General features: G+C 39.3%; 1 protein-coding gene across 41 annotated transcripts in view; it reads right to left on the minus strand.

The window, feature by feature from the left end:
- The window catches only part of RPS6KA6 (ribosomal protein S6 kinase A6), a 194,351-nt gene that overhangs the window by 165,906 nt on the left and 5,093 nt on the right, over positions 1 to 23,352 (minus strand). Inside the window, exon 1 of one of the 41 annotated variants that reach the window (XM_086386226.1) lies at positions 21,851 to 21,939. The exons of 37 other annotated variants lie outside the window; for them this stretch is intronic. The gene's annotated coding sequence lies outside the window, so the exon portion shown is untranslated. Of the gene's footprint in view, positions 1 to 15,397; positions 16,271 to 21,850; positions 21,940 to 23,352 lie in introns of those variants that run through there. 3 more of the 41 variants (XM_086386228.1, XM_086386231.1, XM_086386227.1) reach the window with 3 other exon arrangements.

A 23,352-nucleotide genomic window follows, 5' to 3' on the forward strand; every position in this document is an offset into this window, starting at 1 on the left:
CCGGCAATCTTGATTCCAGCTTGTGCTTCCTCCAGACCAGTGTTTCTCATGATGTAATCTGCATATAAGTTAAATAAGTAGGGTGACAATATACAGCCTTGAAGAACTCCTTTTCCTATTTGGAACCAGTCTGTTGTTTCATGTCCAGTTCTAACTGTTGCTTCCTGACCTGCATACAGGTTTCTCAAGGGGCAGGTCAGGTGGTCTGGGATTCCCATCTCTTTCAGAATTTTCCACAGTGTATTGTGACCCACACAGTCAAAGGCTTTGGCATAGTCAATAAAGCAGAAATAGATGTTTTTCTGGAACTCTCTTGCTTTTTCTATGATCCAGCAAATGTTGGCAATTTGATCTCTGGTTCCTCTGCCTTTCCTCAAACCAGCTTGAACATCTGGAAGTTTACTGTTCACGTATTGCTGAAGCCTGGCTTGGAGAATTTTAAGCATTACTTTACTAGTGTGTGAGATTAGTGCAACTGTGCGATACTTTGAGCATTCTTTGGCATAGCCTTTCTTTGGGATTGGAATGAAAACTGACCTTTTCCAGTCCTGTGGCCACTGCTGAGTTTTCCAAATTTGCTGGCATATGAGTACAGTACTTTCACAGCATCATCTTTCAGATTTGAAAGAGCTCAACTGGAATGCCATAACCTCCACTAGCTTTGTTCATAGTCATGCTTTCTAAGGCCCACTTGACTTCACATTCCAGGATGTGTGGCTCTACATGAGAGATCACACCATCTTGAATATCTGGGTCATGAAGATGTTTTTGTATAGTTCTTCTGTGTATTCTTGCCACCTCTTCTTAATATCTTCTGCTTCTGTTAGGTCCATACCATTTCTGTCCTTTATTGAACCCATCTTTGCATGAAATGTTCCCTTGGTATCTCTAATTTTCTTGAAGAGATCTCTAGTCTTTCCCATTGTATTGTTTTCCTCTATTTCTTTGCAATGATCACTGAGGAAGGCTTTCTTGTCTCTCCTTGCTATTTTTTGGAATTCTGCATTCAGATGCTTATATCTTTCCTTTTCTCCTTTGCTTTTTACTTCCCTTCTTTTCACAGCTATTTGTAAGGCTTCCACAGACAGCCATTTTGCTTTTTTGCATTTCTTTTTATTGGGGATGGTCTTGATACCTGTCTCCTGTACAATGTCACGAACTGCCGTCCACAGTTCTTCAGGCTCTCTATCAGATCTAGTCCCTTAAACCTATTTCTCACTTCCACTGTATAGTCATAAAGGATTTGATTTAGGTCATACCTGAATGGTCTAGTGGTTTTCCCTACTTTCTTCAATTTAAGTCTGAATTTGGCAATAAGGAGTTCATGATCTGAGCCACAGTCAGCTCCTGGTCTTGTTTGTGCTGACTGTGTAGAGCTTCTCTATCTTTGGCTGCAAAGAATATAATCAATCTTATTTTGGTGTTGACCATCTGGTGATGTCCATGTGTAGAGTCTTCTCTTGTGTTGTTGGAAGAGGGTGTTTGCTATGACCAGTTCTTGGCAGAACTCTATTAGCCTTTGCCCTGCTTCACTCTGAACTCCAAGGCCAAATTTGCCTGTTTCTCCAGGTGTTTCTTGACTTCCTACTTTTGCATTCCAGTCCCCTATAATGAAAAGGACATCTTTTTGGGGGTGTTAGTTCTAGAAGGTCTTGTAGGTCTTCACAGAACTGTTCAACTTCAGCTTCTTCAGTGTTACTGGTCAGGGCATAGTCTTGAATTACCATGATATTGAATGGTTTGCCTTGGAAACGGATAGAGATCATTCTGTTCTTTTTGAGATTGCATCCAAGTTCTGCATTTCAGATTCTTTTGTTGACTACGATGGCTACTCCATTTTTTCTAAGGGATTACTGCCCACAGTAGTAGATATGATTATCATCTGAGTTAAATTCACCCATTCCAGTCCATCTTAATTCGCTGATTCCTAGAATGTTGGTGTTCACTCTTCATCTCCTGTTTGACCACTTCCAATTTGCTTTGATTCATGCACCTAACATTCCAGGTTCCTATGCAATATTGCTCTTTACAGCATCGAACCTTGCTTCTATCACCAGTTCCATCCACAACTGGGTGTTGTTTTTCCTTTGGCTCCATCCCTTCATTCTTCACGGAGTTATTTCTCCACTGATCTCCAGCAGCATATTGAGCACCTACCAACCTGGGGAGTTCATCTTTCAGTGTCCTATCTTTTTGCCTTTTCATACTGTTCATGGGGTTCTCAAGGCAAGAATACTGAAGTGGTTTGCCGTTCCCTTCTCCAGTGGACCACATTCTGTGAGACCTCTCCACCATGACCCATCTGTCTTGGCTGGCCCCACACAGCATGGCTTAGTTTCACTGAGTTAGACAAGGCTGTGGTCCATGTGATCAGATTGGCTAGTTGTCTGTGATTGTGGCTTCAGTCTGTCTGCCCTCTGATGCCCTCTCTCAGTGCCTACCATCTTACTTGGTTTTCTCTTACCTTGGATGTGGGATATCTCTTCACGGCTGCTCCAGCAAAGCACAGCATTCTAAATACCCCAGAAAAGGCTGTATTTCTAAATATTCCAGAAAAGGCTCAAGAGCCCTCTTCCTCTTCTCTTTCTCTGTTGGCCCCTATGTATCCTAAACTCACTGAGCTGTCATTCTGTATTTCTGCTTCTCCTATTCTTCCTCCAAAATCTCTACCCCTACCTCCTCACTCTCCCATAAAAACTTTTCCCTTTGTCACTACTTTGAACACTGACAGCATTTTCTATCTCATAGACTATATGCCTTCATGCCCTGCAGAATTATGGGTCACAGCCAAGGATTTTCTCAAGGTCCCTGAGGACCCCCTCCACTTTGGAGAAGAATTTAACCTTGTGTTATAAACCTATGGTCCAGGATTCTATGACTTGTATCAACTAAACTGAATCTTAGCCAGAGAAAATCAAGCCAGACACTGCAAACTAATGCCAGCTGGCTTCACCCTTTAGATGTTATCTACAGAAAGGACATCAGTGTGATGGCACCAGCTTCTCAGTTGGCTCAAGCGCTTCATGAAGCAGTTCCTCATGCTTTTCCCTGCCCCATCAACTGGAAAAAGATTCAGTCTACTACATAAAGACCTGATAAAACTGTTCATGATTATCATTCACAGCTAACAACAGTATTCTGGGAATACTCCAGACTACGTGCTGGGTAAACAATACTCAACCCTCTTTAATTCAGTCTTTGTTAGGGACCAGATGACAAACTTGGACTGCTGATGAAATGGGCACAATCAAATTGGGAAACAGTGGCCATATCTGATCTAATTAACTTGACTAATTAGCTATCTAAAACAATCAAATATACAGAAAATTGTAAGACAACTAAAATCATGAATTTGCAATTGCATCAACTGGTGGCTGCTGCTGCTCAGCAGCTACCTCAGTAGAAAGAACACAGAGTTCCCATAAGTGCCCCCTTTCAGAAGCCAAGTGCATGCCATTACTGTAAGTGAACTGGCCACTGGAAAAATTGCCTAAATTTAAAAAGAAGGTCCTGTTAGCAGCTCAAGGCCCCTTGTTCTTTTATCAAGAACTTTCTGAGCAATTTGAGATGTGCCCCCTTTTTATATACTCATGAATAAGGATGTTCCAAGAAAAGTGTCCAGAGAAGGCAATGGCACCCCACTCCAATACTCTTGCCTGGAAAATCCCATGGACGGAGGAGCCTGGTAGGCTGCAGTCCTTGGGGTCGCTAAGAGTCGGACACGACTGAGCAACTTCACTTTCTCTTTTCACTTTCATGCATTGGAGAAGGAAATGGCAACCCACTCCAGTGTTCTTGCCTGGAGAATCCCAGGGACAGGGAAGCCTCGTGGGCTGCCGTCTATGGGGTCACACAGAGTCAGACACGACTGAAGCGACTTAGCAGCAGCAGCATTGCCATACATTAACGAGAATCAGCCAAAGGTGCTTAAGGAAAGTGTCAAGGTCTTCCTAGTACTCCCACTGAGAGAACTGTACCTTTTTATAGGAGCTGAAGCTATTACTGCCATTTTGAACACAGGAGCAATTTTGTCTGGCGCGAAGCCCGCCAGGCTCAAAGCCCCACTTCCTCAGAATACAGAAAAGGTACAAATGATGGGAGTTTTGAGCAAACAGACCCCTCATCTTTCAAGATAAGCTCTTTTCAGGAAATTCTCCAGTTCCTTCTTGCTCCTTCTGTTCATGTACACCTTTTCAGTCAAGATCTCCTGGAAAAATTACAACCTAATATTTCCTTTTCTCCAAAAGGGGAAATACACTTATAAATCCTTGACTTCTCAAGGTCTACTTTTAACTCTAGTCCTGATATTGAGATTTCCCTCCTTGCTCCTGTCTTTTCAACTCCCAATTACAAGTATCTGCTAAATTCTGTTCTTATCTATGGTCCATCTCTTTAACATAGGAAGCATTAATTCAGCACCTCCAATTAAGATCTAGGTAGACCCAAATAAACCTTTGCCTCAAATGATAACTTCTCAGTCTTCAGGACCTGGAAGGAATTCATCTCATTGTCAAGGCACATCTCCAGAAGGGCCTCATAATCCCATACACTAATTCCAGTAATACATTAGTTCTTTCCATATACAAGTCTTATGGCCAACACCAGCATTTTGTTCAAAATTATAAAGCCATAAACAATACAGTCAAACCATGTCACCCTGTGGTCCCCAACCCTCACACCATTCTCAAGTTAGTCCCTCTAAACACAAAGTTTCTTTTTGTTTTTTTGGGGGGGTTTTGTTTTTGTTTTTTAATAATCAGAAACTTATGCAATGCTTTCTTCAGAACTCCTATACATCCACATAGTTCAGTACCTGTTTGCCTTTATGTGGTGCATGTGTGCACGCTCAGTAGCTTCAATTGTGTCTAATTCTTTGCGACCCTATGAACTGCAGCCCAGCAGGCTTTCTCTGTCCATGGGATTCTCCAGGTAAGAATACTGGAGTGGGTTACTGTGCCCTCCTCCAGGGAGAAGGACATCAACTTACTTGGACCATTATGCTTCAGAGCTACACAAAAAACTCTACTTACTTTTCAGAGATACTGAAACCAGACTTGGCTGATTTATATTGTGCCCATAGCTCTACGTAACTCTAATATGGGGATGACCTTTTATTACAGTCCCATACTGAGAGAGCAAACCTCAAGGGTAGCCTACACTGCCTCATTCAGCTAGCACACAAAAAACATTAGGTGTCAAAGGTTAAGTTTCAAATTTTGAAATATAAACAAAGAAAAGCAGAGTGTTCCTGCTTACTACCCAATTCTACAAGGATTACCTTACAACCCACTGAAGACAATGAACAACAGCACAATCTGAGAGGAAAGTAAGACAATAACAGGATGCTCTGTGCTTTGGACAAGAAGGTCCCTTAGATAGTTAAATATATATCTCTGGGAAATTTTTAATGAGCCCAGATTCTTGCATCTTCATATACACAGAGAATTACTAAAGTCATTAACTTGAGACATCTGTTCTTTATGATTTGCAATAAACTTTCAGGAAAATGTATGTTGGCCTGCACATATTCTCCAGCTAAGAAATCATATATATATACTGGCTTCTCTCCTACCTCTGTGGGGCTTCTCTGGTCTCTCAGGCAGTAAAAAATCTGCCTGCAATGTGGGAGACTCGGGTTCGATCCCCAGCAGTTCCCCCAGAGCTATGGAGGGGCTGTCTCCTGGGCATATAAAAAAGTGTTCATTAAGGTTCCTGAATAAAACTTCAACTCATACTGAATTTGCGTGTTTTTCCTTAAGTCAACAAAACCCAGATAGAATACTTAAATTATTTAAGATCCACCCCTCAACCAAGACTAATGCTGGATCCTATAAGCATCCAAGGCATATCACAGTTTCCCATTCCTGTCACCAAGTGCCAGTTAAGAGGCCTTCTCAGGCTAGTAGGTTATTGTAGAACTTCAGTTCAATTCAGTCACTCAGTCATGTCCAACTCTTTGTGATCCCACGGACTAGGGCACACCAGGCTTCCCCATCCATTACCATCTCCCGGAGCTTGCTCAAACTCACGACCATCCAGTCAGTGATGCCACCCATCCATCTCATTCTCTATCGATCCCTTCTCTTCCTGCCTTCAATCTTTCCCAGCATCAGGGTCTTTTCCAATGATCCAGTTCTTCGCATTAGGGGGCCAAAGTACTGGAGCTTCAGCTTCAGTCCTTGCAATGAATATTCAGAACTGATTTCCTTTAGGATTGACTGGTTTGATCTCCTTGCAGTCCAAGGGACTCTCAAGAGTCTTCTCCAACACCACAATTCAAAAGTATCAATTCCTTGGTGCTCAGCTTTCTTTATGGTTGACTTCTCACATCCATACATGATTACTGGAAAAACCATAGCTTTGACTAGATGGACCTTTGTTGGCAAAATAATGTCTCTGTTTTTTAATATGCTGTCTAGGTTGGACACAGCTTCTCTTCCAAGGAGCAAGTGTCTTTTAACTTCATGGCTGCAGCCACCATCTGCAGTGATTCTGGAGCCCAGGAAAATAAAATCTGTCACTGTTTCCATTGTTGCCCAATCTATTTGCCATGAAGTGATGGAACTGGATGCCATGGTCTTAGTTTTTTTAATGTTGAATTTTAAGCCAGCTTTTTCACTCTCTTCTTTCACCTTCATCAAGAGGCTCTTTAGTTCTCTTCACTTTCTGCCATAAGGGTGGTATCATCTGCATATATGAGGTTACTGATATTTCTCCCGGCAATCTTGATTCCAGCTTGTGCTTCATCCATCCTGGCATTTGCATGATGTACTCTGGAAGGACTGATGCTGAAGCTGAAACTCCAATATTTTGGCCACCTGATGTGAAGAACTGACTCATTTGAAAATACCCTGATGCTGGGAAAGATTGAAGGTGGGAGGAGAAGGGGAAGACAGAGGATGAGATGGTTGGATGGTATCACTGACTCGACGGATACAAGCTTGAGTAAACGCTGGGATTGGTGATGGACAGGGAGGCCTGGTGTGCTGCAATCCATGGGGTTGCAAAGAGTCAGACATGACTGAGCAACTGAACTGAACTGAACTTGCTCTGCATATAAGTTAAATAAGCAAGGTGACAATATACAGCCTTGTGGGGCTCCTTTCCCAATTGGGCACTAGGCCATTGTTTTATGTCTGGTTCTAACTGTTGCTTCTTGATATGCATACAAATTTCTCAGGAGGCAGCTAAGCTGGTCTGGTATTCCCATCTCTTTAAGAATTTTCCACAGTTTGTTCTGATTCACACAGTAAAAGGCTTTGGCAAGGTAGATATTTTTCTGGAATTCTCTTGCTTTTCCTATGATCCAGCAGATGCTGGCCATTTGATCTCTGGTTCCTCTGCCTTTCCTAAATCCAGCTTCAATATCTGGAAGTTCTAGGTTCGCACACTTTTGAAGCCTCACTTGGAGAATTTTGAGCATTACTTTGCTAGCGTGTGAGATGAGTACAATTGTGTGGTAATTTGAACATTCTTTGGCATTGCCTTTCTTTGGGATTGGAATGAAAGTTGACATTTTCCAGTCCTGTGGCCACTGATGAGTTTTCCAAATTTGCTGGCATGTTGAGTGCAGCACTTTCAAAGCATCATCATTTAGGATTTGAAATAGCCCAGCTGGAATTCCATCATCTCCAGTAGCTTAGTAGTACTGCTTCATAAGGCCCACTTGGCTTCACATTCCAGGATGTCTGGCTTTAGGTGAATGATCACACCATCATGGTCATCTGGGTCATTAATACCTTTTCTGTAGAGTTCTTCTGTATATTCTTTTTGTTTGTTTGTTTGTTTTTCTTCTGTATATTCTTGTCACCACTTCTTAACATCTTCTGCTTTGGTTAGGTACATACCATTTCTGTCCTTTATCAAGCCCATCTTTGCATGAAATGTTCCCTTGGTATCTCTAATTTTCTTGAAGAGATCTCTAGTCTTTTCCGTTCTATTGTTTTCTTTTATTTCTTTGCACTGATCACTTAGGAAGGCTTTCCTATCTCTCCTTGCTATTCTTTGGAACTCTGCATTCAAATGGGTATATTTTTTTCTTTTTTCCTTTGCCTTTCACTTGTCTTCTTTTCTCAGCTATTTATAAGGCCTCCTCAGACAACCATTTTGCCTTTCTGTATTTCTTTTTCGTGGGGATGGTCTTGATCCCTGCCTCCTGTACAATGTCACGAACTTCCATCCATAGTTCTTCAGGAACTCTGTCTATCAGATCTAATCCCTTGAATCTATTTCTCACTTCCACTGTATAATCATAAGGGATTTGATTTAGGTCATACCTGAATGGTCTAGTGGTTTTCCCTACTTTCTTCAATTTAAGTCTGAATTTTGCAATAAGGAGTTCATGATCTGAGCCACAGTCAGCTCCTGGTCTTGTTTTTGTTGACTGTATAGAGCTTCTCCATCCTCGGCTGCAAAGAATATAATCAATATGATTTCAGTAATGACCATCTGGTGATGCCCACTGTAGAAGCTGGGTTCCCAATTTCTCCTTTTATACAAAACCCATTTATTCCTTTTCAAATGATGAGACCAAATCCTCTTGTTTGGAATTATGACATTGAGTCAGCCTTTAAAACTTTAACAACTAAATTGATCACTGCCCCTCCTATAGGAAACCCTAGTGATTGTCTTCCCTTTCTACTATGAAGTTACATGAAGTTAACAGAAATACCCTTGGTGTGCTTGTTCAGCGCAAGGGGAAAATGCTCACCTATCAGCTATTATATCCAAAAGTTGGAACTCATAACTCAAGGACATCCACCTTGCCTTTGAGCAATAGCAACCACTGCTACTCTTCTGTGGGCCACAGAAGAGACAGTTACAGGGTCTTCTTTACAAGTGTTTGTCTCTCACTCTATTGCGGCACTCGTGAACTCATACTACACACAACACTTAATATGTTAGTGGACTGAAGCCTCATGAAATATTGTTTTCCTCTCCAAATGTCACTTTTGTCTCATGGAAACTCCCTAAATCCTGCTCTTCTCTTACCATCACCAACAGATGAGACCCCACATGACTGCATAACCACAAGTATCTCTTGACTGGTCCACATCCAGATTTACAAGAAACACCTTTAGACAACTCCAGTGCTTCTTAGTTTACTTATGACTCCTACCTAAGAAATAATGATGGACATCTGAAAATTGGATATACTGTGTCTATTCCTTTCACTTTAATAGAATCCAAAGCTTAGCCCTTTATTTCTTCAGCCCAAATTGAAGCTGACCTATAAGCACTAACTCATGCCTGCACTCAGGTCTCTGACAAACATGCTAACAATTACAGAGCAGGTATGCTTTTGGAGTAGCTCATGACTTTGGAATGCTTTGGAAATAGAGAAGTCTCCTGCTCCCAGGGTGAAATGAAATCGAAAATGATCCCTTTGCTAAGGTCTTACTGGATGCAATCCTGCTGTCACAACTGGCAATAATAAAGGTCCTAGTGCATTCCAAAGACAACACTGAGGAAGAAAAGGGGACCAGTTAGTAGATAAAACTACTAAGGTAGCAGCATTACAAGATTACAAGATTCAGGCTCCACAAAGGAACCTCCTGTTGGTCATTCTATTCACACCATGTTAGCTATTACTTGGACAGGCACCCAACATCTAAAGGATATTATCAGAGATGGGCAATTGCATGCTACATGTAAGGAACAGAGGTGAGTTTCTGAAGGATACATATTTGATCAACATATTGGGCTTTGGTATGGGCCAAATGGCTGCTCTGCTCTTTCTGAAGCCACTCAAGCAACCATATTAAAATTAACATATCAAATGACTCATGGGGGAACTAATAAAATGAAAACCTGTGGAAAACAATACTTTTAGAAACCTTTTTCACAGTAGTGACCAAAATACGTCAGAGGTGTCAGATCTGTCCTAAGTACATTGCAGGAAAATCTACTAATACTTCTCAAGGCCACTTTCCTTTGCCTCCTGGTTCCTTCGTTATCTGGCAACTAGATTATGTCCAGCTGCCTCTCTCTCAAGGATATAAATATACATGTTCTGGTGATGGTTTGTATGTGTTTTCATTGGTTAGAATCATTTCCTTACAAACAAGCAACTGCCCTTGCAGTGGACAAAGGACTGTTGGAAAGGACTATTCCTACCTGAGGAATTCCCCTGAAATTACGTAGTGAAAACAGTATGCATTTCACTGGAAAAATTCTAAATGCTGTTTGTGATCTGGCCTATACTACATTTCCACTGTGCCTATTATCTCCAATCTTCTGGTCTAGGAGAAAGACTAATGGCATAATTTACAAAACTCAATCAGCAAAATTCTCTAAGGCCTTTGGCCTTCCTTGGCTTAAATTGCTACTCACAGTTATATTAAACATTTGAAATAATTACTGGAAGACACAAGATTTGTGAATCAGGATCACATGAGCCACTTCTAGTCAAGGGAGATCTTTTACATTATTGTCAAAATATCATTAAGACTCTGAAGAAAAATGAGCATCCGGTTGAAAAATCTTTCCACATCCAGGGGATGAAGGTATAGAACACCACAATTTACACCCAGGAGACTATGTTTATTGGAAAAGACATCTTTTAACAGACTCCTTACAGATCAGATGAAAGGGGTCCTATCACATATTATAAACCAATCCCTGTGCTGCTAAACTTTAAAGCATTGATTCTTGAATTTGTTTCACATTTTAAAAAGACTTCTCCAACTGAATGTGCCTCTGAAAAAGTTGGAGACCTAAAGCTAAATTAGACCCAGAAGTAAAGCAGATAACACCTGATATAGATGGCTGTTCCAAGACTCTAGACCAAGCCAATACTCTTCATGATCTCCATCAGTGAAATATCTCTGATTAACCTTGTTCTAATTCTGGTTACCAAAGAGTTATGATATGTCCTCTATTCTGTAATATCTGATGAAGCATCAACTTAACACTCATTATACTTCTTCTAACATTATAGACACACTTTCAAGGACTGAAAATTTTCATAAACAGGTGTACACCTAGAATGATAATTCAGAAGAACAGACCCTGGCCCTTTTGCCTCTTAATTCTGACAATGAAGGACTGAGGAGAATCTAACTTTTGGGACTCTTCCTTGTGGCTACAGGTTTATTAATGTTCTATGCCCTACTACATACAGTGGGCATCCTCCATTGGTGGTAATTCTATGAAAACCACAGATCTTGCTTGAACTCTGCTAGGAATAAGCCTCTGGCTCCAATTATTGGGCATCTGATTTATCTATTCAGCTTGGGATTCTTTCACTAACCAAGGCCAATAAGCCACCCTTACTCCTCTATATTGTAAAATTAAGAGGCTGACTTTTCTTAGGATAGTTCTTTCACTACAGTTATGTTATTATTATTTCTCTTAATATCCATCCAGACACCTTACGCCTAGGAAAATTATCTCTTAGTTCACATTTCCCAAAGTCTAGCCACTATAGGAAATCTAACAAACCGTTGGATATATCATCAGTGTACCCCAGATTACTCACTGAATTCTGAGATCCCCTTACCTTAGCTATCTCCAATACTACTGGTATCACTGCACCATGTCTTGTGCAGAATTCATCTAGTCTCCCAGCATATCTGTTCACCTACTCAAATCCATAGCTCCCTTTTCCTGTATGATCAACAAACTGTGACAAACTGCTCAACAGTTCCTTAGGAATATTTGTTCCAAGGAAATCATGCAGTTACCTAGAAACATCATATCCAGCTTCCAAACACCCACCTTTACCTCACTGTGTAACAACAAAACATATTATCATGAAAACCCTCATTTTTTTCAGGATTAATATTTATGTTCTTAAAGAGCTGGCACAGTGTCAAATGTGCTTAATAAATGCCTGATGCATGAATGTTTTCCGGCCAAAAGAAAATACAGGAAAAAAGTATATGGAATATTTTAGCTAACAATTAATCAAAGTTGAATACTACTACCTATGTACAAAATAATATACCTGTGAATCAAAACTTACTGCTACATCATCATATGCTACTAATTTAACAGATTTAGTTTCGACATACAATTGTGCGAACATTACTCTTAAATAATAATACAACTATTTTTTGTCAACTTGAAAACAATCTTCCAAGTCAACCTATAAAGGTACATACACACATATTGCAAAGAGTCAGACACGACTGAGCAACTGAATTGAACTGAAATATATACATATATATATATATATATATATATATATATATATCTCCATGCATAAATGTCTTACTTGAAGAATCACAAACCGGAGAGAAGTGAAAACTATCTTTGTATATTTTTACTATAATGCACTTTATCAGTTTCACTAATAGTCTTTTAGTTGGGCATGTCCAAAAATTAGTCTTTTTGTTTTGCTTTCCACATACCAGGTTTAATCTCTGTCCTGAGTTTTAAACTACTAAATACTTTCAAAGGTTTATTACTAGTTATGGTCATTTCTCCAGATTTATGCTTTTAATCTTTTTTTTTTTTTTAATCTTTAAGATTGAATTTTATAGTCAACACATTACTTATAGAAAATTTGATAGCACCTTCAAAATTTATTTAAAATTATTTGTTTTGATCTTTCTGGCTTTCTAATTATACATAATCCTGTTCTTTTTTTTTTTTACCCCAATAGGTTAGTCCTTTGAAACATAGCTATATAACTACTCACTGTCAGTGCTTCACAGGTTTAAGAAGGGCAATTCTGTTTTATACTTTTCATGGGGTCCTCAAGGCAAGAATACTCAAGTGGTTTGCTATTCCCTTCTCCAGGTGTGTATGCAGGTAAAGAAGCAATAGTTAGAACTGGTCATGGAACAATAAACTGGTTCCAAATCAGGAAAGGAATATGTCAAGGCTATATATTGTCATCCTGCTTATTTAACTTATATGCAGAGTACATCATGGGAAATGCTGGGCTGGATGAAACACAAGCTGGAATCAAGATTGCAGGTAAAAATACCAAAAACCTTAGATATGCAGATGACACCACCCTTGTGGCAGAAAGCAAAGAACTAAGGAGCCTCTTGATGGAAGTGAAAGAGGAGAGTGAAAAAGTTGGCTTAAAACTCAACATTCAGAAAACTAAGATCATGTCATCCAGTCCCATCACTTCATGGCAAATATATGAGGAAACAATGGAAACAGTGACAGACTTTTGTTTTGCGGGGGCTCCAAAACCACTGCAAATGGTAGCTGCAGCCATGAAATTAAAAGACGCTTGTTCCTTGGAAGAAAAGCTATGACCAAACTAGACAGCATATTAAAAAGCAGAGACAGTACTTTGCAGACAAAGGTCCGAATAGTCAAGGCTATGGTTTTTCCAGTAGTCATGTATGGATGTGAGAGTTGGACTATAAACAAAGCTGAGTGCTAAAGAATTGATGCTTTTGAACTGTGGTGCTGGAGAAGACTCTTGAGAGTCCCTTGGACTGCAAGGAGATCCAACCAGTCCATCCTAAAGGAAATCAGTCCTGAATATTCATTGGAAGGACTGATGTTGAAGCTGAAACTCCAATACTTTGGCCACCTCATGTGAAGAACTGACTCATTTGAAAAGACCCTGATGCTGGGAAAGATTGAAGGCAGGAGGAGAAGGGGACAACAGGGAATGAGATGGTTGGAAGGCATCACCAACTAGATGGACATGAGTCTGAGCAAGCTCTGAGAGCTGGTGATGGACAGAGAAGCCTGGCATGTTCCAGTCCATGGGGTCGCAAAGAGAACGACACGACTGAGCAACTGAACTGAACTGAATTCTGTTTCAATATATCTGTTCAGATACTTGTGTGTGTGTGTGGCCACACCGCACAGGCCTGTGGGACCTTAGTTCTCTGATCAAGGATCAAAAGCACAGCTTTAACCACTGGACCTCCAGGGAATTCCCCTTAAAGAGTTACCTTTTAAAGAGATTCTCAGGATAAGCAAGAGTATACTGCCTCTAAGTTACTCTATTCGTCAGGTATTTAAAAACAATGATGAGACTCTGCTGGGCTTCCCAAGTGGGCACAGTCATAAAGAATCCACCTACCAATATAAGACATGCAAAAACGTGGGTTCAAACCCTGGGTTGGGAAGATCCCCTGCAGAAGGAAATGGCAACCCACTCCAGTATTCTTGCCTGGGAAATCCCATGGACAGAGGAACATGGCGGGCTACAGTCCATGGAGTCGCAGAGTTGGACACGACTGAGCGTGCAGGCAGCCACAAGAGACTCTGCTCTAAAGTAAATTAGCTGTTAAAACACACTCATGTTCAAATCAAAGTATAAAAAACAGAGTCCAATTTAAGTATGAATCATCTTTGAAGTATTTACCATTTCAGGTTACCTATGTTTTTGAACATCAGCTCATCTTTATCAAAACTCAATGTTATATCTTCCTTTCTATTTCTTCTAACTTAACAGACACAGACTTCTATCCATAAACACTGTCTTACATATTAAATATCTGTTCCATCCCTCAATCACACTGTAAGCTCCCTGAGGAAAAGGATCATGTCTTATGATTCTTTTTTTTTTTTTTTTTTAGGTTTCTTTCTTTTCTTTTTTAATTTAATTTTATTTTATTCTTTATAACCCCAGTATCTAGCATATTATCCAGAACATAATTAATCCTGGAAAAATTTGTGGAATGGAATGACTGAATTTATAATCTCAATGAATTAAATGTAAAAAATAATTTCAGTAGTAACTACCAGAGATTTTCCTTATATTTTATTAATATTCTTACTTGAAACATTTAAAAACTTTGAAACTTAATTTCATAAAGTATTTGCAGTAGTCATCCTACTTATGATTTCTGACAATTTTAAATTCTAACAGCCAATAGAAATTCAATTCTTTCAAAATCATTTGAAAAATACACAGCTTGGGTCATTCATAAGATATTTTTCAAAATAAGTCTTTGTAAATTCTTAATACTTCAAATATTTCATGGGATTTACTTCAAATTTTCTTTTTTATTTTTTACAGTTAGACTCCTAACCCTAAATTTTGTCAGATTAGTACAAACAACTTTGTAAATGACATTCTAAAACCATTTGTCTAAACGGTGACACACAGGCAATTTTTTTAACATTTTAAAGGACTGGAAAAGAAAAGAAGCGCAAGGCAAAGGAGAAAAGGAAAGATATACACGACTGAATGCAGTGTTCCAAAGAACAGCAAGGAGAGATAAGAAAGCCTTCCTCAGTGACCAGTGTGAAGAAATAGAGGAAAACAATAGAATGGGAAGGACTAGAGATCTCTTCAAGAAAATTAGAGATACCAAGGCACTATTTCATGCAAAGATGGGCTCAGTAAAGGACAGAAATGGTAGGGACCAAACAGAAGCAGGATATTAAGAAGAGGTGGCAAGAATACCCAGAAGAACTATACAAAAAAGATCTTCATGACCCAGATAACCACGATGGTTTTATCACTCACCTAGAGCCAGACATCCTGGAATGTGAAGTCAAGTGGGCCTTAGGAAGCATCACTATGAACAAAGCTACTGGAGGTGATGGAATTCCAGTTGAGCTATTTCAAATCCTAAAAGATGATGCTGTGTATGTGCTGCACTCAATATGCCAGCAAACCTGGAAAACTCAGCAGTGGCCACAGGAATGGAAAATGTCAGTTTTCATTCCAATCCCAAAGAAAGGCAATTCCAAAGAATGCTCAAACTACCTACCTCACAATTGCACTCATCTCACATGCTAGTGAAGTAGTGCTCAAAATTCTCCAAGCCCAGCTTCAGTAATACGTGAACTGTGAACTTCCAGATGTTCAAGCTGGTTTTAGAAATGGCAGAAGAACCAGCGACCAAACTGCCAGCATCTGCTGGATCATCAAAAAAGCAAGAGAATTCCAGAAAAACATCTATTTCTGCTTTATTGACTATGCCAAAGTCTTTGACTGTGTGGATCACAATACACTGTGGAAAATTCTTCAAGAGATGGGAATACCAGACCACCTGACCTGAATCTTGAGAAACCTGTATGCAGGTCAGGAAGCAACAGTTAGAACTGGACATGGAACAACAGACTGGCTCCAAATACGAAAAGGAGTACGTCAAGGCTGTATATCGTCACCCTGCTTATTTAACTTATATGCAGAGTACATCATGAGAAACACTTGGCTGGATGAAGCACAAGCTGGAATCAAGTTTGCAGGGAAAAATATCAATAATCTCAGATATGCAGATGACATCACCCTTATGGCAGAAAGGGAGAACTAAAGAGCCTCTTGATGAAAGTAAAAGAGGAGAGTGAAAATTTTGGCTTAAAGCTTAACATTCAGAAAACTAAGATCATGGCATCTGGTCCCATCACTTCATGGCAAATAGATGGGGAAACAATGGAAACAGTGGCAGACTTGATTTTCATGGGTTCCAAAACCACTGCAGATGGTGGCTGCAGTCATGAAATTAAAAGACGCTTGCTCCTTGGAAGAAAAGCTATGACCAACCTAAACAGCATATTAAAAAGCAGAGACATTACTTTGCCAAGAAAGGTCTGTCTAGTCAAAGCTATGGTTTTTCCAGTAGTCACGTATGGATGTGAGAGTTGGACTATAAAGAAAGCTGAGCACCGAAAAATTGATGCTTTTCAACTGTGGTGTTGGAGGAGACTGCCAGGAGATCCAACCAGTCCATCCTAAAGGAAATCAGTCCTGAGTATTCACTTGAAGGACTGATGCTAAAACTGAAACTCCAATACTTTGGCCACATGATGGGAAGCACCAACTTATTGGAAAAGATCCTGATGCTGGGAAAGACTGAAGGTGGGAGAAGGGGATGACAGAGGATGAGATGGTTGGATGGCATCACTGACACAATGGACATGAATTTGAGCAGCCTTCGACAGTTGGTGATGGACAGGGAAGCCTGGAGTGCTACAGTCCATGTGGTTGCAAAGGGTCAGATACGACTGAGCAACTGAACTAAACCAAGCTGGCCTAGCAAAGAAAGAACAAACTAAAATTATCTATACTATGGGCCTATAACTGCTGCAGTACACACAGAATATTGCTTTCCCCTGATTATGTTCACAATTTCATAACACTCAAGCTGTATTTTCAATTTACTTGTACTCCAATGTTCCTGTATCCTTGTAAATTAAAAAAAAAATGCCAGCAGAATAGATTATTTTCCATGCTTTTTGAAACTAATAATTTTACTAGCAGAAACTTGCCATCTCCCTGAAGGCAGGAAGAAGAGTATGCTAGATTTTTAGATGCTGTTAACTCTAATAACAGACTAATGAATACTTAGTTCACTTTTTGGAACTCGCATTATTCATCCAAATCTTTTTCAATATTTCACTTGTGCCATACTGTTACAAGTATTTAAAACAAATAAAGTCAAGTACACTACTTTTTAAAACATAGAATCTAAAAATGTAAAATCTGAAACAATGATGATGACATTTCTGTTCCTCTCAAATTAAAAAGAGATAATGACTCTAAAGTTACTAAGTTTATTCAATTAGAATCAGTCTTCAAAGTAATACCTTAATTCAAGATCACTCTAAATCTTCAGAGACATTATTTCTAGAAAAACATTCATGCCATGGCCCTCTTAATAATCTTTCTGCAACATAGAGCCCAATAGTTTAAATAAAAAGGCTGAAGTCAGCCCTATTGCTATCTAGACAAACCCATGCTTCCCAGAGACTGCTTACATGTAATGTACAGTATGTTAAAATTGGTCACATAAGGTATTACTGATCTTGCTATCCAGCTTCTGAACAATCTCGCTATGAAAATAATGAGGATAAACGTAATTTCAAAATTTTACTAGTTGTTTTAGTATACACCTCAGAAAAGTTAGAGGTGAAATACACAAAATCAAACACTAGTAACTTGAAGGATAACTTGTTAACCCAGAAAATCAACCTGTAGACTCTGAATTATTTCAACGTCAAGAACTAAGAGACCCCAGTTCAAAGGCAACTCATTAGGAAAAATGTTTCCTTTCCCATGCAGCAAAAATGACTGTAGAAGAGCACTAAATAAAAGCAAAAGGGACACATGCCTCCAAAGAATAATCCTCTTTAACTGCCATAATCTAATGCCAGGAGTAAGGAGAGGTACCTAAAGCAAAAATAAGACTCAAACAGAATTCCCATATATACTGAGGCTCTACTCTTGACAGCTGATTTGAATAGGAGGAAATCTATTACTATTTTTTAAAACTACCAATATTTTTGAAAAGCAAAGGAGAAGGAGTTATCAGTGAACTTGTGAGTAATTTCACAGGAGTATGGAATTAGAACATTCAGTTCAGTTCAGTCGCTCAGTCGTGTCCGACTCTTTGCGACCCCATGAATAGCAGCACGCCAGACCTCCCTGTCCATCACCAACTCCCGGAGTTCACTCAGACTCATGTCCATCGAGTCAGTGATGCCATCCAGCCATCTCATCCTCTGTCGTCCCCTTCTCCTACTGCCCCCAATCCCTCCCAGCATCAGAGTCTTTTCCAATGAGTCAACTCTTTGCATGAGGTAGCCAAAGTACTGGAGTTTCAGCTTTAGCATCAGTCCTTCCAAAGAAATCCCAGGGCTGATCTCCTTCAGAATGGACTGGTTGGATCTCCTTGCAGTCCAAGGGACTCTCAAGAGTCTTCTCCAACACCACAGTTCAAAAGCATCAATTCTTTGGCACTCAGCCTTCTTCACACTCCAACTCTCACATCCATACATGACCACAGGAAAAACCATAGCCTTGATTAGATGGACCTTTGTTGGCAAAGTAATGTCTCTGCTTTTGAATATGCTATCTAGGTTGGTCATAACTTTCCTTACTATCCCAGAAAAAAATAAAGTTTTAAAAAGTTTTCTATCAGCCTAAATTTGCTGGTTGTTGTGATATAATATACTGTCCCTTCCGACATTTCCTTGTGATTATGAAGAATGGGCAGATATACAGTTAATTGGTTTTCAGCTTTCAAGGTATAAACCCAGAACAATAAGCAAATGAATTATATCTAGTAACTAACACAGCAATCTACACATGCAGGCATTTAATGATCATTTGCTGAATAAATGCAAAATAATATTTAGAACCAATTAAAACTAATCTGAGTATCATCATGTTTTTAAAAGGACTGGTAGTTGTGCAAATGATAGGTTACTATGAGTTGAACTAAGCATATCAATATTATATGTACATTAGAAGGTATCTGTGGAACATTTTAAAACTTTGGTCCAATGACAGTAAAGCAGCTTCCCCGGTTACTGTTCAGGCAGGAATTTGTTTACTCTCCTTGGTTGAAATCAGAGCTAATGACTTTAATGATTCTAAATAGCTCCAAAATGTTCCCCATGCTAAGACACTGGTCATCTGGTCAGTCTAATGCAAACTATAACATATGCTTTGGAAAATTTTACTTTCAAAAGATACTACAGATGAACACACATTTTTACATGGCATGTGTACATACATGGTATTCTTTAGTAGCGATTCTCACCATATTAATTTCTTAGAGATATGAGGTCCTTGTAATTTCATTAAAATACAACCTTGGGGAATGTGAAACAAGTTTAAATTTTCCATTGAGTTATTTATCAGAGTAAAAGAAGTCCTTTGTGTAAGACACCTAAATGTTATTTTATTAAAAACGACAATAACTTTATTATTCTTGTCAGATAGTATATGCAAAGAACAATTATTTTATTTACTTCTCAAAATAATCAGAGATAAACACATTAATTTCCATTTTATATACAAGGAAACTGAAGACCTTTATTCTGCTTCTGCACTTTTCTCAGAAATCAGTTGAGCCTATTTGAGTGGACTATTTCTGAATTCCCTATTCTGTTCCACTGATCTATATGTTTATTCTTCCAATACCACACTGCTTTAATTTGTTGTTACTGCCTTGCAACCCTATATTGAGTGATTTCTTGCATTTTAGTTTTTCCAAAACTGTTTTAGATACTGTAAGTCCTATGCTTTTATATATGAAATTGAGAATTAACCTGTCTATGTCTACAAAAAAAACCTTCTTGGATTTTATTGACCTTTATTTTGAGGAAATATAGCTATTCAATCAGCAGTTCTGATTTACTGATCTGATATGGTTGTCAACAACTTGTCTATGTCTTCTTATCTTCAATATAATCTTTATAAGGGGGACAACAATGTATACATGGAAAAACATGAATTTAAAATTTTCTCAGTTCAAATTCCAACTGTGCCTTCCACTGATTTTTGTCTTTCTCATCTGTTAAAAAGATACACCTTTTCATACCAAACTGGTTTGAAGAGTTAGTAAAACTGAAGAGATAATAAATGTTGTTTCTTTTTCCCTTAAGAGATACATTTAAGATGGAATGGATTCCAACGTCTTTTTGACTAAAAAATTTACATTAGGTGCTAATACTACTACATATCCTCTTAAAGTCTGTCCCCAACCACTTTACAGGAAAGAGAGATAGGTCCCATAGTAAGAATAATTATTTGTGGCCTTTGAAATTTTTGTTAGTGAAGGGATATTTTATTCACAATGGCGTCACTATCCCCTTAGCTAGTAGTAAGGTATGCAGATTACTTAGCTTCCAAATTATAAGGTTAAAACAGGTCACTAAACTTTTTTTTCTTTTATAGAAAAGGAAATTCCTCAAATCTACACAGAAAGAGTATACAAGATACTTCAAATACTTCCTCTGCTCCCATCATATCTTAGAACAACAGAATAAAACATACAAAACACATAACTCACAGAAGATTTATTTTACAGCTAATTGCTGGCTTAGGAATTGACAGACGCTTATTTTCCTGTTGGATGATGAGAACTACATGACTGTTTTTCCTTTTGGCATAGAGCTGTGGCTCTTTATCATTAGCTGTACATCACAATCACCTAGGAAATGATGCCCAGACACTCACCAGATTAGTTAAATATGAATCTCTGTGAGTTAGGCACCATCATGGAAATTTTTTTTTAATTCCCAGATATCTCTGATCTATGCTGTTGTTATTTAGTCACTAAGTCGTATCCAACTCTTTTGAGACCCCATGGATTGTAGCCCACCAGGTTCCTCTGTCCATGGGATTTCCCAGGCAACAATATTGGAGTGGGTTGCCATTTCCTTCTCCAGGGGATCTTCCTGACCCAGGGATTGAACCTGTGTTTCCTGCATTGGCAGGTGTATTTTTTACCACTGAGCCACCAGGGAAGCTCCATCCACTGTACGATCAGAACTAAAAACTACCAGCCCATGGAAATCAAGGACAAATTTGAAATTAAACTATATTTTAAATATGTAGCAGACCTTTAGAGCATCTTATCTGTGTTCTAGCTCACCCTCCAACCCCATCCTCCATCCTTTCCATATACCTGCTATGCTGTTGCCTCTTATCCTGAATATCAAAATAATTTTTATTGGCTCTTATCTCCTATAAACCATTGAAATACTTTGTGAAATGGAAGCAAGGAATTCCCTCTCAATCTCTCTCTCCCTCACATACCAACACACACACACACACACACACATACACACACACACACACACACACACAGCAGGACCTACTTCAAATGTACAGATAAGAGTTAAAATCTAGCAGCAAAATCAGTTGCTTAGAATGCCTCCAGGGCAATTCAGAACACATCTCTATTATCTACAAAAGCCAGTTCAAACTTAGCTCTAAATCTCTCTCCTGGGACCTCCCTGGTGGTCCAGTGGTTAGGAATCTGCCTGCAAATGCAGGAAATGTGGGTTCAACCCCTGGTCTGGAAGGGTCCCAAATGTCATTGAGGAGCAACTGAGCCTGTGCTCTAGAGCTCACGAGCTGCAACAACTGAAGCCCGCACACCTACAGCCAGTGCTCTACAACAAAAGAAGCCACTGCAGTGAGAAGCCTGAGTACCACAACTAGAGAGTAGCCCCGACTCACAGCAACTGGAGAAAGCCCACAAGCAGCAAAGAAGACTCAATGGAGCCAAAAATAAAATAAATCTCTTTTCTTTTCAACTCTCTTTCCACCTAAAAACAAACCAAAAGAAAATATAGACAAAGAAAATAAAACCATCATCAAGAACAGTAAATTATCTTTGGAAATCACATAAATGTATAAACATTATACAGCAAATTTTGACAAAGTACTAAAAGTTAAGACCTCAAGATTCCAAGTACTTACCAGACTTTGAGAACTGCTGGCTAAAGATAATGACAGCATCCACCAAGAGAGAAATTACAAGAACAGGAAAAAAAATCTTATATTTCCCTCTCAAAATTATACATGAGAGAGACTAAAAGGGGTGGTACTGAAACAATATGGCCGGACAAAGCAATAGAACCAAGTCAGGCCTTATTTTGGAATGGTGAGGTAATGATTACCTCTCTTGAAGAAAAAAATCAAGGTAGGGAAATACAGAGGCTCTGCCCTGAAGGAACTGGCCTGAATATTTCCAGACCAGACTGGCTTAAAGTAAGATAGTCTTGGAAAAACTGGGAAGGCATTAGTGGTGGGCTGGGGTCAGGGCCCTGTTGGCCACTCCCCTCCTTCTAGTCCAAATAAACCTGGTGAGAGTATATAAGAAAAACAGATATCCCTGTTCTCTTTATTGCATTCTAGAAAAAAGCACCAGTCACTATTTTCAGCACAGCCCTCTGCACTCGTGGGCTGCTATTTAAGATGAATACTGATAAAGCAAAAATTTCAGGCTAAAGCACTAATTTAAAAGCACTGAAAAACTTTTCAGCTAGTAATAAGTGTATTCACCTTTAGAAGTAAAGATTTTAAGCATGCCAAGCATAGCCAGAAATCTTTATAGAGTGGTTTGCTCTAGTTTAAGACACTACTGGGCCACTGTTGTTTTAGCTTTCTATCTCCCTACGCTGCAAATATTTATCTTTATACTAGTCTAGTGGCTAACATCGGAGAAGGCAATGACACTCCACTCCAGTACTCTTGCCTGGAAAATCCCATGGACAGAGGAGCCTGGTAGGCTGCAGTCAATGGGGTCGTGAAGAGTCAGACACAACTGAGCGACTTCACTTTCACTTTTCACTTTCATGCATTGGAGAAAGAAACGGCAACCCACTCCAGTGTTCTTGCCTGGAGAATCCCAAGGACGGGGGAGCCTGGTGGGCTTCCATCTATGGGGTCGCACACAGTCAGACATGACTGAAGCGACTTAGCAGCAGTAGCAGTAGCGGCTAACATAGACATTTTTACTGGCAAGCATGCATTAAATATCTGTTATATTGAATTAAGTCCTACCACAATACTTCTAATTTCTCTTACTCCCTAATATCTGATCATCTGTTAAACTATTTTAACTCTTCAAGGTCTCTCCCTCAGTCTTCTCCTTTCTACTGCCTTCTGTCTTTGTTAAAAAAAAACTCACTATTACTTTCACTGATTAAAATTCCCCACCCTCAGTCTCTCCCCAA

This window comes from Bos grunniens, chromosome X (assembly GCF_055505025.1).
Source record: "Bos grunniens cultivar Pamir isolate PY7600 chromosome X, Bosgru_T2T1.0, whole genome shotgun sequence".
NCBI classification, from domain to species: Eukaryota; Metazoa; Chordata; class Mammalia; order Artiodactyla; family Bovidae; genus Bos; species Bos grunniens.